The 17,718-nt window shown below is 40.8% G+C and overlaps 1 protein-coding gene across 3 annotated transcripts in view; it reads right to left on the bottom strand.

Moving 5' to 3' along the window:
* Positions 1 to 17,718, bottom strand: part of PANK1 (pantothenate kinase 1) — a 56,837-nt gene that overhangs the window by 25,371 nt on the left and 13,748 nt on the right. The gene's annotated exons all lie outside the window — the stretch shown is intronic.

Raw genomic sequence — 17,718 nt, 5'->3', positions numbered from 1 at the left:
AATAAAATCTTTAAAAAATAATAAAAATAAAATCCCAAGTTCCCCAAAAGTTTAAGAGCAGCAGATTCCATTGACAAGACCAAGTTAACAAATCTCCTATTATAATTGTGGAAGTTTGCAAAGCAAATCCCCCACAGCCCAGTGCAGGTTGGGAAGCTTGCTTGTCCTAGCAGGGTAGTAGAAAACTGGAAATAGTTCATCCCTACCAGTCAATTCAACTCACAAATGACATTTCATGGTCCATTCTCTAAAACTCACATCAGCATGCCCACAGTGTAAGGTAATAGGTAAAACCTCAAGTCAGAATTCACAGCTGCTTCCCATAAAGAGCAGTCAGTAGCCAGCTCACTGTCACTCCCTCCACCTCTCAATTCCCTTCCACATCTCAGTTCCCTTATCTGTGAAAGGAATGGATTGCAGTAGAAAGGTCTCCAGTTCTCTCCCTACTATAAACTTCCAATGGATTCCTTCAGAAGTATAAAAAAATCACAACCACCTCCAATCTTGTAGACTGGCCAGAGCCCTAGTTTTAATCTCCACTGAAATACTTTATGACATGTCAAAAAGTGCCTGGGCTATGCAATTAGTGTTGCAGGTATAATCCATTCTTATCAGAGTAGGAAAGACACTTACTACTGGACAGGATGGGAGAAGGGTATTCTGGAACATTGCTAGGCTAATCATTTTGAAGAACTTGGGGAAACTCCTATTAAAATTAAAAGCACACCTACATTTTTAACCCAGCTAATTCCTTTTCTGGATCATATTTAAAAAGCATGAGGATTTGAGGATAGGTATGACCCAGCAATTACACTACTAGGTATTTATCCAAAGGATACAAACACCATGTTCTGAAGGGGCACCTGCACCCCAATGTTTATAGCAGCAATGTTCATAACAGTTAAAATCTGGAAAGAGCCCAGATGTCCATTGGCAGATGATGGATAAAGAAGATGTGATATAATATATACAATAAAATATTACTTAGACACCAGAAGGAATGCAATCTTGCCATTTCTAATGATATGAATGGAACAAAAGAGTATTATGCTAAGCAAAATAAGTCAGGGAAATGCCATATGATTTCACTCATATGCGAAATTTAAGAAACAAAACATGAATATAGGGAAAAGGAAGGAAAAATAAAATAAGATAAAAACAGAGAGGGAGGCAAACCACAAGAGACTCTTAACTCTAGGAAACTAACTGAGGGTCGCTGGAGGGGAGGGGGCTAGGGGGATGGTTGATGGGCATTAAGGAGGGCACTTGATGGAATGAGCTCTGGGTTTTATTTGTTTATTTTTTTTAATTTTTATTTATTTATGATAGTCACAGAGAGAGAGAGAGAGAGAGAGAGAGAGAGAGAGGCAAAGACACAGGCAGAGGGAGAATCAGGCTCCATGCACCGGGAGCCCGACGTGGAATTCGATCCCGGGTCTCCAGGATCGTGCCCTGGGCCAAAGGCAGGCGCCAAACCGCTGTGCCACCCAGGGATCCCCAGCTCTGGGTTTTATATGCAACTGATGAATTACTAAATTCTACTCCGGAACCAATAATACATTGTATGTTAACTAAATTGAACTTAAGGAAAAAAGAAAAAACAAAACAAAACAAATGTTCATTGCAACACCCTTTACGGTGATCACATTAAAAAAATAAATAAAAACAGGGGCTTCTGGCTGACTGAATCAGAAGAGCACGTGACTCCAGATTCATAAATTCAAGCCCTATATTGGGTGTAGAGATTACTTAAGTGAATAAAAAAAAAAAAACCACAAAAAAGAAAAATCTGAAAACAAAGTACATGTGACAGGAAAAATGTTCAACAAAGTTTATTGTTTCCTTTTTTTTAAGTTCCTTTTTTATTTTTTAAAGATTTTACTTATTTATTTGACAGAGAATGCAAGCAGGGGGAGCAGCAGAGGGAGAGGGAGAAGCAGGCTCCCTACTGGGCAGGGAGCCCCACCTGGGGCTGGGTCCCAGAGACCTGAGATCATGACCTGAACCGAAGGCAGATGCCTGAGCCACCCAGGCATCCCTTACCTTTATTATTTCCAAACCATGGAATACTGGGCACCCACTGAAAAGAATGAATGAGATCTATATCAGTTGTCTGAAGGGATATCCTTAAGCTTCTGCTAATGAGAAAAGTAAAAGATGCCTTGAAGTATAAATAATTTATTTATACCTTATTTGGTTTGAAAAAAAAAAAAGGAGGGAAGGAAAGCAGGAAAGAAGTAAAGCAGGTGGAAGGGAGACCACCATATTTATGATTGTATGAGCCTCCGGAAAGATATAGAAGGCTATCCCTCCAGGTTGTTAATATCTTTAGGAGGTGGCAGGATGGGCAGGCTGTATGGGTGGAGGCTAGAGATTAGGGGAGGGGATGGAGAAAATTCTACACTCAGACCATTTGGTAGATGCAGAAGTAAAACACAAACAAACAAAAGAACTCAGTGACAATAGAAAATAGGAGACATCTCAGCAAGGAATGGACAGAACAGGCTGTGTGAAACCCAGGAAATAATCTGGTTCTGTAGTAGAAATCCAGTATTCACCCAGCCACAGCTGTCACCAGTCCTCTGAAATGAAAACTCCGTCCATGACTTTTTATTTGGTTGGCTACTGGTAAGTACAAGCAACTGCGAAGAGGTCTCACTTTTAAAAATGTGGCAGGGGACACCTAAACATTTGGTAAGTTATTTAGAATCCTGCTGTCTTTCCTGCTTTACTTCCTGTTCATTTCAAAGCTTTTGTTGGCAACTCAACAAAACAGTGGGGAAAAAGTATAGAATTCTGAAAATTCAGTTATATCAGCAGTTTTGCTTAAGGTAAAAGGGAATAAAGATCGGAATGCTGCATTAGTTTAAATGGCAATAGAAATGCCTTTCACGTACTTATATTCATTTCTCACTTTCATGTAAAAAATAAATGAAATAAATGCTCTTCTATTCACATTTTAATACTTGTATAGACATTGTCAGAATTTCTTGTATAGAAACTGTAAGATTGGGCAGCCCAGGTGGCTCGGCGGCTTAGCGCCTTCAGTCCAGGGTGTGGTCCTGGGGACCCGGGATCAATCGAGTCCCGCTGTTAGGCTCCCTGCAGAGAGCCTGCTTCTCCCTCTTCTTCTGCCTGTGCCTGTGTGTGTCTCTCATGAATAAATAAATAAATTAATTAATTAATAAATAAATAAATTCTTAAAAAAAAAAAGAAACTCAGATTTTGAATGCACAGTTTTATTCATCTTCCTGATGTCAAGGATATCAACCATAAGCCATGGATGGAGATAAAAGACCAGGGAAAGAAAGAATATCCCAATGTAGCTATCAGCTATGATTCATGTGTTCTTTAATCCAGAATATCCAAATGCTTTGATAAATTCAGCTGAACCACTGATAAGTCTGTTCTGTGTTTGCCAGAAGTGATGCTGGTTCTAGATACAGAATGTCTGCATTCACCCTTTATTCCTTCAACCAGATGTCATTTTTTAAGAATTTCTAGAATATCCATCAAAGATGTTCAACAGGAGACAAGGCTCAAAGGACAAGGTGCTACAGATAAGTAGTGGATTTTAGGTCCATATTCTTTCAGCCTATTATAAAGAATAATAAGGAATAAAAAGAATTATTTCCTAAAGAAGTTCTTGCACAGGTGCACTAGGAAACCTATGCAAAGATGTTCACTGCAGCAATTTTTAGTAACAATGTAGACATCCATCACTATGTAAATAAAATGTAATATATGATGGAATACTACATAGCTATGAGAACCGATTAGATTTATAGATTAGATTTATAAGTCTCAAGATAGATAGAGTCCAGGGACGCCTGGGTAGCTCAGGGATTGAGTGTCTGCCTTTGGCTCAGGGCATAATCCCGGGATCCGGGATCCTGTTCCACCTCGGGCTCCTTACAGGCCTGTGTCTCTGCCTCTCTCTGTGTGTCTCTCATGAATAAATAAATAAAATATTTTTTTAAAAAAAGTAGATAGAGCCCAAAACACAATGCTGAAGGAAAATTGCTTTAACAGTGAGCCAACGACATATAGGTTGTCACTCCCAAGTCAGAACATTTAATTACAAGCATGAGACCCTCCAGTGCTTTCTCACAGCAACGGGAAGCATTCTAGATGTTGGTTGATCTGTCAGTTTAGGTCCTGGAGTGAGGATGTAGGCCGTCTTAAATGCACATAACAGCATTAGCACGAAATGAACCTTTGTTGTTTAACCCACTCAGCCTTGGTTATGGTCTGTTACTGCAACACACTGTGATTTGACTAGTACTTGAAATGGTGTTGTTTCAACAGCATTTGGAAGGCCAAGCAGCCAGGAGGGAGGAAACGGATTTTGGAGGCTGGCAAAGCATTCGGTAAAACCATCATGTATGATAATTTGGAAGGCAGATAATATACCTAGAGTAGATATTGTGGAAGAGATGGAAAGCCAAATGTGAGTTGCATGTGTTAGTTACCACTGGCTGCATTTTATTTTTTAATTCTTATTTATTTATTTTAAAGGAGGCTCCCTACTTTCAATTTACAACCCTGAGATCAAGGGTTGCATGGGCTTCTGAATGAGCCAGCCAGGAGCCCCTGTTGGCTGCATTTTAATTTTTTTATTTTATTTATTTCTGATAGTCACACACAGAGAGAGAGAGAGAGAGAGGCAGAGACACAGGCAGAGGGAGAAGCAGGCTCCATGCACCGGGAGCCCGACGTGGGACTCGATCCCGGGTTTCCAGGATTGCACTCTCGGCCAAAGGCAGGCGCCAAACCGCTGCGCCACCCAGGGTTCTCTTGGCTGCACTTTAAAAGGTACACACAGAAATTGAGGGTTGCTGGAGGAGAGAGGGATGGAGGATGGGTAACTAACTGGGTGACAAGCATTAAAAAGGGCACCTGATATAATGAGCACTGAGTGTTACATAACAACTGAACTCAGCCTCTGAAACTAACAATACATTATGTTAATTAATTGAATTTAAATATAAAAAATAAAAAGAAATTTACCGTTAAAAAAAGTGTGCCCAGAAAGTAATTGACTGGTTTATAAACAAAAAGAAGAGAGAATAAGGTCCATTAAATCAGACTTGCAGGGTTGGAAAAAGCAGCTGCTTCTCTTCCCCAACAGATAAACAATGAAACAGAAATGAGAAAGGCTTTGCTTGCAAGAGGTCAATTAGCACTTAGTTGTGAGGCGAGGTTCAAAGCAGGAGAACTGGCTGTCACACTCTTAACACTTTTAAAGGGTTATGAAGTCTCCAAGTAAAGATGCAGTTATGGTCAGGGCTTCTTAGTTAATTCTTTCAATTAGAATACCTCAGGGAAAAAGAGATCGGAGGTGTGGCTTCCCCACCTAAGGCTGACAGGCTCAAAGTATCATCAATTAAGTCAATAAAGAAATGTTGAAAGCAAAACTACAAAAGCATCCAGTGAGCAGAAGTATGCCAAGGATGGAGGGCTGGGCATATGAAAATAAACTAGAGTTAAGTAGATAGGAAAAGAGTTGTACTGCCAGCAAACGCCTGAGCCCCCAACCCTCTAACGTCAGCTGAAAAAGCATATTCTTCAGTCTCACTTTAGTTGTGATCCAGGAGGTTATTGGAAAAGCCAAGGCCTAAAGAGAGCAATGGATTGGGGAGCCCCCTTCCGAGAAAACAATCAAGACCCCAGAGGAACATCCTCTACTTGCAAGTCAGGGAGCAATGGAGCATAGATGGATTTCAGAATTGCTTCATCAGCATTTTAGAACAATGAGGACCAACGAATGGATGTCTCTCATTCACCTCTTTTCTGAGTAGGAATGTATATTGGGTTTTCCAATCATTTTTCACCATTATTTATTAATATACGATGTGGGGGAGGGGCACCGCAGGTAACTGGCCTCTTGGTTCAGAAGTCTCTAGCTCAAGAGGACCCACATCCAGAGTTGATGTTGAAACCACTTTGTATCACCCCTTAACTTAGGTCCTCCTGCACATCATCCAGATGCCATGACTGGGTGCAGCTTCAGGGCTGTCTACTTTGGGGTGGGAATCCCTGTCTGTTGCCTGCAGTTGGGGAAAGCAAGGCAAGTATCTGGTAATCAGAGAAGTACATTGTGGTAGCCACTAGTGCTGCTGGCCAAGGATTTCTGGTTCTTTTCCTTCTGGGCCCATGGGGTCACACTGCAGGTCCTGGCCAGTTTATAACTGAGCTGGGCAGCGTGCCTCATCCAGTCAGTGAGTTATGCATGGACATGGTGTATGTCACTTCCAGGCAAGAGCACTTATGGCTGGGGTGAGACCCTTCAGAACACTTTCTTTGTTACCATGACCAGCAAAATCCAAGATAATGATTGTTTGATCATCTGAGTCAGAGTGATGATGAGCCAGAATGGAACCCCCAGCCACTCCCTTAATGGGTTTATAGTGTGAATGAGAAATAAACCTTTATTGTTTTAAGGCACTGAGATTTGGAGATGGTGATGCAGATGGTTTGCCTATCCTGACAAGTATACCCTCCATCAAAATCCGGCTATTTTTCCCCCCTGGAACCTTCCCTCTCCTGCAGAACCAGATCCAGAGACTGCCAGTATGGCTGACAAACATGTGGTAGCTGAGTGTTAGTAAAACATTTAACATTGCATTTATTTCTGTCTAAAAAATTTTTTTTAAAGATTTTATTTATTTATTCATGAGAGACACACAGGGAGAGAGAGAGGCAGAGACACAGGCAGAGGGAGAAGCAGGCTCCATGCAGCGAGCCCGACAGACTCTATCCCGGGTCTCCAGGATCAGGCCCTGGGCTGAAGGCAGCGCTAAACCGATGAGCCATCTGGGCCGCCCTGTCTAAAAATTTCTCCAAACACAAACCGAGATTGGCAATCTGGTAGTAATTTAAAACTATGACATGAATCTGTATTCCAAATATTGTGGTGAAAATAGTTAAAAGTTTTATTAGTAGCTGATGGATTTAAAACAAAGCCTGTAGGGATCCCTGGGTGGCGCAGCGGTTTGGCGCCTGCCTTTGGCCCGGGGCGCGATCCTGGAGACCCGGGATCGAATCCCATGTCGGGCTCCCGGTGCATGGAGCCCGCTTCTCCCTCTGCCTATGTCTCTGCTTCTCTCTCTCTCACTGTGTGCCTATCATAAATAAATAAAATTAAAAAAATAAATTAAAAAAAATAAATAAATAAAAAATAAAACAAAGCCTGTAAGGCAGCCTTGGGTGGCTCAGCGGTTTAGCGCCGCCTTCAGCTCAGGTCGTGATCTTGGAGTCTCAGGATCGAGTCCCCGTCAGGGTCCCTGCATGGAGCCTGCTTCTCCCTCTGCCTGTGTCTCTGCCTTTCTCTCTCTCTCTCTCTCTCTGTCTGTCTCTCATGAATAAATAAAAATCTTAAAAAAAAAAAAAAAAAGCCTGTTTCTTAACGATCTTTTTGGAACACTTGAATAGTCTCTGAGAGGAACCTATACTTCCTGCAGTAAATTTAAAGGGTTACACAGTGAATTCCAAATAGCATCAATGAGCAAAGATCAAAAAACAAAACAAAACAAAAAGACTCTCAACACTAGAACACAGAAAAGGTTTCCTACCAAGTCAAAGAAACAATTTTAAAAGGCTAAGGGAGCCTGACACTAGAAAATCTATGTCCTCTTGAACAACCAGCCAGAGCTTTAAGGTATTTCTGATGAGGCAAAGTTCACTAATACCAATATTTCTTCCTGTGTGCAAGATTAGTGCCTTTGGGCTCCCTGACTCAGCAACCAGTTGCTGTCTTGCACAGCTTAACACATCTCTCGAGGTTCCACCAGGTTGGAATTTGTTGAAATAATTATTAATAGGGAACAGTGGGATTGAATTTCTTTTCCCACTACTTCTGAATAGATATTTCTTTTTTTTTTTTTCCCCGCCCCTCCCCTCCCTCGATATTTCTTTTTTGAGATCTGACCTGAGCTGAAATCAAGAGTCGGATGCTTAACTGACTGAGCCATCCAGATGACACACAGATAGATCTGTTGAGCAAATTAATGGGTAGAAAAGATATTTGACATTTGTATAATCAACAGGAAAAAAAAAAAAAGAAAACTTCTACAACACTGATATTTTTACACTACATGAAGACTAATTATGTTGAAGTTGCTTAAGGACCTCTACCTGTTAAAAAAAAAACCCACAAACTTTGTTAACTTAATAGAATTAAGTAATAGAATTGTATTTCTTAAAAAAATTAGTTCTCTGAGGGCTAGGCTTGCCTTCCCTATGTCTAAATTTAGTTGGTAGTCTAATGCAGTCTTTGTTGATATACTCATAGAAACATTTAACTTTAATAGGTGAAAGAGACCTTAGGTCAAGTCCAACATCCTGTTTACAGATAAGAAAATTATGGCTCAGAAAGATCAAGGATTGCCCAAGGTCAGCCTCAGTAGTTTGGACCCATTTATTTTCAGCTTCATGAGCCATTAAGCTCCCCATTTTGCAAGACTTGTCTGAGTTGAGTTACCTGTCACTTGTAGTGACAGCAGCCCACCAGACAGGATGGTCATGATGAGTTTTCCTTGAGCCACTGACTAAGCTATAAGGTGGAGGCTGGCTCCCTGGTCACTGAAGTCCTGCTCACTCACATCAGCCTAAGCACATCATCCTAGACACACAACACAAAGCCCTCCAAAACCATGCTTTTCACTGTGTGAAACAGAAGAGTGGAAAACCTAAGAGCTATTTAAGACTTTGAAGAAAGTGTAAAATTTAATAAAATGGTTTCTGTAACACTGTAGAGGAACCATAATTATTGCACATAGAGCAATAATTAAATATTCTATGCATTAAACATTAAATATTCTATGCAAAGAAACTTGAGTCATGTTTTCTTCCAAATTAATGCACACCAGGTTCCCTTCCTTTGAACTTTAGTCACGTGGCAATTCCTAGTGTTAGCAAGGGTTTAAGGACATAAGCACTTACAGAGCACCAGTGGGAATGGAAACTGGTGCAATCTTTCCACAGGGTTCTTGGAAATAGCTATGAAAAAGCTCCAGATTCCTCATATTTTTTATAATACATCAGTTCCACTTTACCCTAAAGAAATAATTATGCATGCATTCAAAAATTTATCTTAAAAAATCACTTCACTTTTACTAAGAGTGAGAAAATTAATTATTGTCCAAAAATACAGAATGAGTTAACTAAACTAAATAAACGATTACTGATTAACATAAAGGAACAAAATACCACCATTAAAATCATTTTGCAGGATGTCATTGAATGATGCGAGGAGAATGTTCATTTTATGTTGTTAGGTGAAAAAGGCAGGTGATTCAATGGTACACTGTACATGATTACAATTTTGTATGAAAGTTATATAGCTATTTGTGCACAGAAAACAAGACTAGAAACTTCAGGTGGATATGTTAACAGCTGTTATCTCTGGGTCGTGGATTAGGCTAATTTTTTTCTTCTGGCTTTTCTGATGATGCTTTCCAATTGTTTACCGTAATACATTTAATCTTAATAATCAGTTATTTTATTTATAACATTTTATTTATTTATTTATTTATTTATTTATTTATTTGAGAGAGAGAGAGAGAGAAAGCATGATGACGGGGAGGTGCTGGAGGAGTTACTGGGGGAGAGAGCAAGAAGCAGACTTCCTGCTAGTAGGGAGCCCAACCTGGGACTTGATCCCAGGACCCTGAGATCATGACCTGAGGTGATCAGACACCTAACTAATTGAGCCACCCAGGCACCCAATAATCAGAGTTATTTTAGAATTCTCAATCCAAAACTTCACTCTAATGTTGCAAAAGAAAAAGAAATTATTTTATGTTTGCTACAGCAGATCTGTAGTCCCACCTGTGTGCCTGCATTCCCCCGGTCAGCAGCCCCTTCCTACCTACACAATACCCTGCCCAGATCAAGCCTCTTATTGAAATCCATTAGACACAAGCTATCAATGACAAGGAAAGCCTGGGGACAAAGTTATTGAATCAGTTAGACACTTGACAGGTGGGAAGTTAGGGTAGAAAGAGTCCTGATTTACCCACCTGCACTACGGGCAGGGCAAAACTTGTACGTTAAATTTGGCAATGCAAAACGCACTTATGGGGGATTATGGGGTGGCTCAGTGGTTGAGCATCTGCCTTTGGCCAGAGGCGCGATCCTGGAGTCCCGGGATCGAGTCCCACGTCGGGCTCCCTGCGTGGAGCCTGCTTCTCCCTCTGCCTGTATCTCTGCCTCTCTCTCTCTGTGTCTATCATGAATGGATAAATAAACTCTTTAAAAAACAAAAACAAAAACAAAAAACAAAACGCACTTATGGGGGCAGAGATATATTTGCGGGAAAGGATCACCGTGGGAAAGGCCACACATCCCTGTGTGACAATAACCATTCTTCCACTGGCACAGCCTCTGACTCCTGTCAACGTTCTCCCTCTCACTGGGATGGAAACAAAAAGCCTGATCATATGATCATATTCTCTTATATGAGAGCGAAAAAGGGAATAGCAAGGATTCTTTCAGAACTTCTGAGGCAGCAGAAATATTATCACATCAGCCACCAGAATTAAAGCCTGGATTTCACCAACTCCGCCCTGCAGGCCCAGGTGGTCTGTTCCGCACAAAGGCTAGGCTTGGGTGCCTAGGGCCTGCCATCTTTTTTGGGCACTCGTGAAAATGGTGTAATTTCTCGTAAAATGAGAAGAAAACATATAAACTTTCAGGTCAAAGAAAATGTAATATGTCATATCAACACATTCATCTTTATACCAACAGTGTTGAAAATTACAACTTGAAATGTTTTATGGAAGAAGGAGCACATAGAGGCCAAAGTGCTAGGGGTTCATGAAAGTGAGTCTCTGTTTACATTTTGCTTCACACCCAGTCACAGGTTAGACCCGACAGGACCCCCAGCCTGAGTCTGTTTTGCATTTGCAATGTGAACTAGGTAACTATGGTTTGTTTACAATAATTGTATTTCCTTAAAGCAACTTCAATTTTAGTATTTCGTGCAACTAAATTTGAAGTGAAAGCTTTAATTACACTTATTTTTAAAAACGACAGGCTATATTCAGCCACGTGCTTTCTCAAATTTGCCTTACTATAAAAACTGTCAAAGGCACTTGTTAAAAATATAGACTCCCAGGCCACAGCCTGGAGATTAAGATACAGAGGGACTGGAGAAAACGTTTTTGGGGTGGAGGGGGCGGCGTAATTCTCACTGGCCAAGTTCAAAATCCCTCTGAATGGGCTCCTCTTGCTGTAACTGTGAAGGAGCTCTGAGGTGGATGGCTGGGGGAGTGCCTGGTAATGACCTGGTAGATGTTCCCATTCCCCAAAGGGACCTGAACACACCTAATTGCTTGTTAGTGAAATTATTAATGGATAATTTATATCATGAGTGCTGCAGGTGATTTTTACATTTTAAATACAGCTTTTGAATTTCCAGGTATCATCCACTCATGATGAAACCCATGGCCATGGGTTTTCTAGAAATGTTCCACAGATGATCAAATTCCGTCAGTGTGCTCCACTCCCAGTGCCTGCCATTTTAAAGGTAACCATGCATTCCTCCATAAAGAAGTGAGCTCACACAACAGTACTGGTGTATTTAGGTCAGGTGAGCAGATGTTCTTTGATTTGCAACCCATGTGGATGACCTTGACAAAGACAACCACATGAAATCAGACAAACAGAAACACCAACATAAAAGCTGTGTTACTTTTTTTTTTTTTTTTTAGGTTAAGGTTGGAGAGAGAGGGGGGAAAAAAAGGTCTTGCAGGGCTCCATTCTGGTGTTACCCATTAATGTTTCTCAGCTTGGACCTGGGCCAGGAGGAAGCAGGGACAAGATGAAGTTACAGATGGGGGGATCCAAAATGTCAAACCTATGCGATTAAAACAACTTTTCCTTGAGTCTCTTTCTCAAGTTGCTGAGCAGCTCAGTGAGGTGCAGTCCCTTTCCCAAGGTCCTGGAGCCCCTCCCTGCCACCCTCATGAGAGAAAATCAGAACAAGAGGGATGTCACTCTAGTCACCCCCACAGTCAAGCCCTGGATCTCTGTCCTAGGTCGTAAGGAGGGGAAATGATAGCCAAGTGAAAACTGTGTCCCATTCCGCAGTCATGTTGTCAGGCTGAGGAAGTGGAAGAGGGGGAAGGACACAATTACTGCCAAGTTCATTGTCCCTATTTCTCATCAAGAAGCTGTCTGTCCTGCCCAATATAGAGGCAATAGAAGGTGAGTATCAACCTTCCATGTGGTCCTTGACTCTAATTATGCCAACTTTGCCATCAGAAATACAGTCCCTGGAGACACCTGGGTGGCTCAGTGGTTGAGTGTCTGCCTTGGGCTCAGGGCATGATCCAGGAGTCATGGGATCGAGTCCCACATCGTGCTCCCTGCATGGAGCCTGCTTCTCCCTCTGCCTGTGTCTCTGCCTCTCTGTGTGTCTCTCATGAGTAAATAAAAATAAAATCTTAAAAAGAAGAAGAAGAAGAAGAAGAAGAAGAAGAAGAAGAAGAAGAAGAAGAAGAAAAGAAAAGAAAAGAAAGAAAAGAAAAGAAAAGAAAAGAAAGAAGAAAGAAAGAAAGAAAGAAAGAAAGGAAGAAAGAAATAAAGAAGAAAGAAAGAAAGAAAGAAAGAAAGAAAGAAAGAAAGAAAGAAAGAAAGAAAGAAAGAAATACAGGCCCTGAACTAAAAAGGAGATTCTGCATAGATGTGCCGAGGGACAAAAAGTGGCCCTGTATTATTATCTCCAGTGTGATCATTTCAGCACCCAGAACTGATCGGAGCGTCCACCCAGGAATGGGTTCTGCCAGCTACCTAATGCCTGTACTGAGGCTCAAGAGGGCAATCTCATTACCTGCTTAAACAAATCCCGGTTTAAACCATCAAGAGGTTTAGCTTTCTGTCTTGACAAGCCACCAGAGCGTACTTACCTACTCTAGGGATGCTATTGATAATTTAATACCAGGGAGTGGTTAATTAGAGGCTTCGGGGAGAAGCACATTGCTAGTGGCAACACCGGGTGGAACAACAGGTTTACCAGAAATAGGCTCCATTCATTTAGTTCAGCCCAACCATGAAAGTCTGGCAAATTTTTAAAGTTGAGCTGAGTGGTGACTGAGGAAAGATGTGCCAACTGCTCACATGGCATTGCAAGCTAAAAGCAAGAGGAGATCATAAGCCCCTCTTCAAATAATCTGAGAGCAACTACATGTTGATGGATCCACTGATTCAAAAAGAGACATTTATGCGGTATTGTGGCACAGTGCTGCGATATGGCAATAAGCCTGTCTCCCTTGGCACTTTCATTCTGGTCTGCAAAGACTGATCGTTAATCAAGAAAAATCAGGAAAGAGCAAAAACTTGCTATGAGTGAAATCTGCGTTGTCCTAGGACCAGACACCATTTAAAACAATCCTTTAGTATTTATGAATGGCAGCTCTGAGCAGGGTTTCCTCTCAGGCACAATAACCATCACAAAGTAAAGCTTGACACTTCCTAGCCATTCAAGAACCTTATCATTAAACTGGAGATGACACTCAATCCCACAAAAAAAGTTTAAATCCATAGGATGTGAGTGCTGGAGGGACATAAGAGCTGTTGAGGGACATGCACATTAACATCACAATGAGATATCACTTCGAACCCACTAGAGTAGCTATAATTTTTTTTAAAGATTTTATTTATTGGGGGATCCCTGGGTGGCTCAGCAGTTTAGCGCCTGCCTTTGGCCCAGGACACGATCCTGGAGTCCCGGGATTGAGTCCCATGTCGGACTCCCTGCATGGAGCCTGCTTCTCCCTCTCCCTGTGTCTCTGCCTCTCTCTCTCTCTCTGTGTCTCTCATGAATAAATAAATAAAATCTTTAAAAAAAAAAAAAAGAAAAATACTATGCTATATGAAAGGAACCAATCACAAAAGACCACATATTGTATGACTCCAATATATGAAATGTCCACAACAGGTAAATCTGTAAGAGACAGAAATAGTGGTTGCCTGGCACTGGGAGTTGTGGGGGCAAAAAGGAGTGACTGCTACTAAGTTTTCTGGGGGCAGGGAAGGGGCAATGGAGTGTTCTAAAACTGATTGTGGTAAAAGTTGCACTCTGTGAATATGCTAAAAACCACCTAATTGTACACTTTAAATGGGTGAATTGCATGTGAATTATATCTTAATAAAGCAGATATTATGGATATATAAAGCTTTGGCCTAATCCCTTCATTTTATATATAACTTTTTTTTTTTTTTTTTTTAAAGATTTCTTGACTTTTATAATTTTTTTTTTTTTTAATTTTTATTTTATTTTATGATAGTCACAGAGAGAGAGAGAGAGGCAGAGACACAGACAGAGGGAGAAGCAGGCTCCATGCACCGGGAGCCTGATGTGGGATTCGATCCCGGGTCTCCAGGATCGCGCCCTGGGCCAAAGGCAGGCGCCAAACCGCTGCGCCACACAGGGATCCCTGTTTTATATATAACTTTTAAAGCATAAATGCCTGGGACACCTGGGTGGCTCAGCGGTTGAATGTCTGCCTTTGGCTTGGGGTGTGATCCTGGAGACCCGGAATCGAGTCTCATGTCGGGCTCCTTGCATGGAGCCTGCTTCTCCCTCTGCCTGTGTCTCTGCCTCTGTGTGTGTGTGTGTGTGTGTGTGTGTATGTATATATATATATATATATATATATATATATATATATGCCAAATTGGGGTACCTGTGTGTGTGTGTGTATATATATATATACCACCTTCAGCCCGGGGCATGATCCTGGAGACCCCGGATCGAGTCCCACATCAGACTCCCCGCATGGAGCCTGTTTCTCCCTCTGCCTGTGTCTCTGCCTCTCTCGTTCTCTGTGTCTCTCATGAATAAATAAATAAAATCTTAAAACAAAACAAAACTGTGCCTTTGGTAAGAGTACATAGATTCGGACAGAGAGCACAGGAAGTACTCTGAATGCAAAATGCAAAAGCATCTCCAATTTTATCTACTTTCCAATGCGGATTTTGGTTGCTTAGAAGCATTTGCTTCCCTCCGGTTCCCAGCTGCCTTCTGGCTTATCACTGGCAAGTTTCCAGAAGTGATGATCACTGTAATAAGTAATAAGCGTTTCCTTTTACTATAACAATTTTTATCAAAGCACAGCTAAATGTAATATCTAACTGGAAAAAGAGGTTACAACTTTAAATATATAAGTATATTTAAAAATATAAATATGACCATTCAAAATATTTTATTTATCTGGTGCCATTTAGTCTGGGGACAGAGTGCCCTTCTCCATCATTAAGGTGAGACTTTCAAACAAGTTGGCACTGGAAATTTTTTATTACATCTTAACTCTGGACCTCACATATGAAAGAGATAAGAGCGGGCAGCCCGGGTGGCTCAGCGGTTTAGCGCCGCCTTCAGCCCAGGACCTGATCCTGGAGACCCAGGATGGAGTCCCGCGTCGGGCTCCCTGCATGGAGCCTGCTTCTCCCTCTGCCTGTGTGTCTCTCTCTCATTAATAAATAAATAAAATCTTTTTTAAAAAAGAGAGAGATAAGAGCAACATCATTACATTGATTTATTTTACAAAACACATTACATATTTAACATAAAGTTCATCTATGAGAACAAAGCTGTTTTGATGAATGTAAAGACTGGCCAGTTATCACTTATAGATGATAGGTGTAGTCTCCTAAATTTCAGCATCCAATTTATCTTTCTACTTTGTTTGGATTACACAATATGGAGAAAAGTTTGACTCACAGAGAGTAGGTGCAAATTCTAACTGTTTTTTGAACAGCTTTCCTTGCAATCCGGGGATTTCTGGAATCAAAACTGATTCAGTAACTTGGAAATATTTACTGCAAATGTTTCACAAAAAGCTAAACACTAAAAATAGCAGCTCAGTTTGCTTGTAAAAAAACATAAAAATCAGACAAAAGCATCTAAACCTTATAGTGAGTGCTAAAACTCTAAACTGGACAGGTTATTCATTTACCTGTTATTATATAAGTGACCTATGCCAGAGTGAGAGCATTTGCCAAGCAAAGAACTAAGCCTTGTCTAAAATTTAATTGAGTGTGGTACATTTGTACTGAAGTGGTATATTAGCTTGTGCAATTTTATTTTTTTATTAAAGATTTTATTTATTCATTCATGAGAGACAGAGAGAGAGAGAGAGGCAGAGACACAGGCAGAGGGAGAAGCAGGCTCCATGCAGGGAGCCCGACATGGGACTCGATCCCGTGTCTTCAGGATCAGGCCCTGGGCTGAAGGCAGTGCTAAACTGCTGAGCCACCAGGGCTGCCCAGCTTGTGCAATTTTCGATGGACATACGTACACAAGCCAAACTTTTTAAAAGACTTCAGAACTGGGATGCCTGGGTAGCTTAGCAGTTGAGCAGCTGCCGTCAGCCCAGGGCATGATCCTGGAGACCGGGGATCGAGTCCCATGTCAGTCTCCCTGCATGGAGCCTGCTTCTCCCTCTGCCTGTGTCTCTGCCTCTCTCTCTGTGTCTCTCGTGAATAAATAAATAAAATCTTTTAAAAAAAAAAAAAAAGACTTGAGAACTAACAACGTGCCGATCAATGGTCTGTTTGTAAAAATTCAGAAGAAGATTATTCCAAGGTCTACAAAAAATGGATTAATCCAGCAGCAGCAGCACTGTATCAACTACCATAAAGGGCTTCCTATGTGCTAGTTTCTGTGCTGAAGCTTTACATGCAATATTTGATTTAATTTTAATTAAACAATAAAATTTTAATTTTATTCCAGCATGGTAGGCATTCTTATTATGCCCATTTTACAGATGACAGACTGAGGATGAGACGTTAAGGAACTCACCCAAACATTAGTTAGGTGGTTTCCAACATGCTTTTTAATTACAGCTCTTAAAGAGGCAAAAATATTCTTAAAGAAGAATTTTGAATAATATACCTGGACCTTTTTATGAGTTCCATCCTGTACATAGCTGATGCATAACAAATATCCATTAACTAAAAAACAAAAGAGCAACAACCATTTGTACATCATCACTTATACAACCTAGTATAAAAACAGATATCAGCAATATCCCTAAGTTATTAGAAAATGTCACATGATACTCAGTATTCTGTCAAAGAAGACAAAAATTTATAAAATGCATATGAACCCTTTTTTCATAAAATTGAAAAACTCATAATATTGACAAGAAGTAAGCCAGTCCTGGCAGTTATACAGATAAGAATTCACCAATGTTTAACTGTTTTGATCTCCAGGAATGCTTGACAAATAAGAGTGATATACTAAATAGATTCAGGATCTTTTTCTTTGCTTTTGTGGTTAATTTGAAATGCATAGTCATAGGTCTAAAGATTGTCTGGAATGGCAAATCTCACAAATTTCAGCAATACCCTTCCTGTCAACCTCCTGTAAATCCCAGGTTCAACCCTGAATGTAGCACATCCAGACTTGGAACCTCAGCCCAGTCCTGGTTCCTATCTGTCTTCAGGATGAGTGCTGGCTTGCCTGCTCTCACCCTAGTGGATGCAGAGGAAAGAAGGTTGGAATACTGTTCCCAATCCCTCAATCTCAAAACAAAAACTACATAGGAGATACAAATCTAATCCATCGATTCTGGGGTGATCCCCAAGCACCTTTTTGGCACAGGATTATTTCATTACAAGAATGAAGCTTCAACTCTCAGACCTTGAAGAAATGGTTAAAAATTAATCATAAACAAATAATAACAGGAACTGGCAAAACAAACAATCCTC

The sequence above is a fragment of the Vulpes lagopus genome, chromosome 2 (genome assembly GCF_018345385.1).
Source record: "Vulpes lagopus strain Blue_001 chromosome 2, ASM1834538v1, whole genome shotgun sequence".
In the NCBI taxonomy this organism is placed as follows: domain Eukaryota; kingdom Metazoa; phylum Chordata; class Mammalia; order Carnivora; family Canidae; genus Vulpes; species Vulpes lagopus.
Note: the sequence above shows the minus strand (reverse complement) of the source record. Positions and strands in the feature narration are given on the sequence as shown.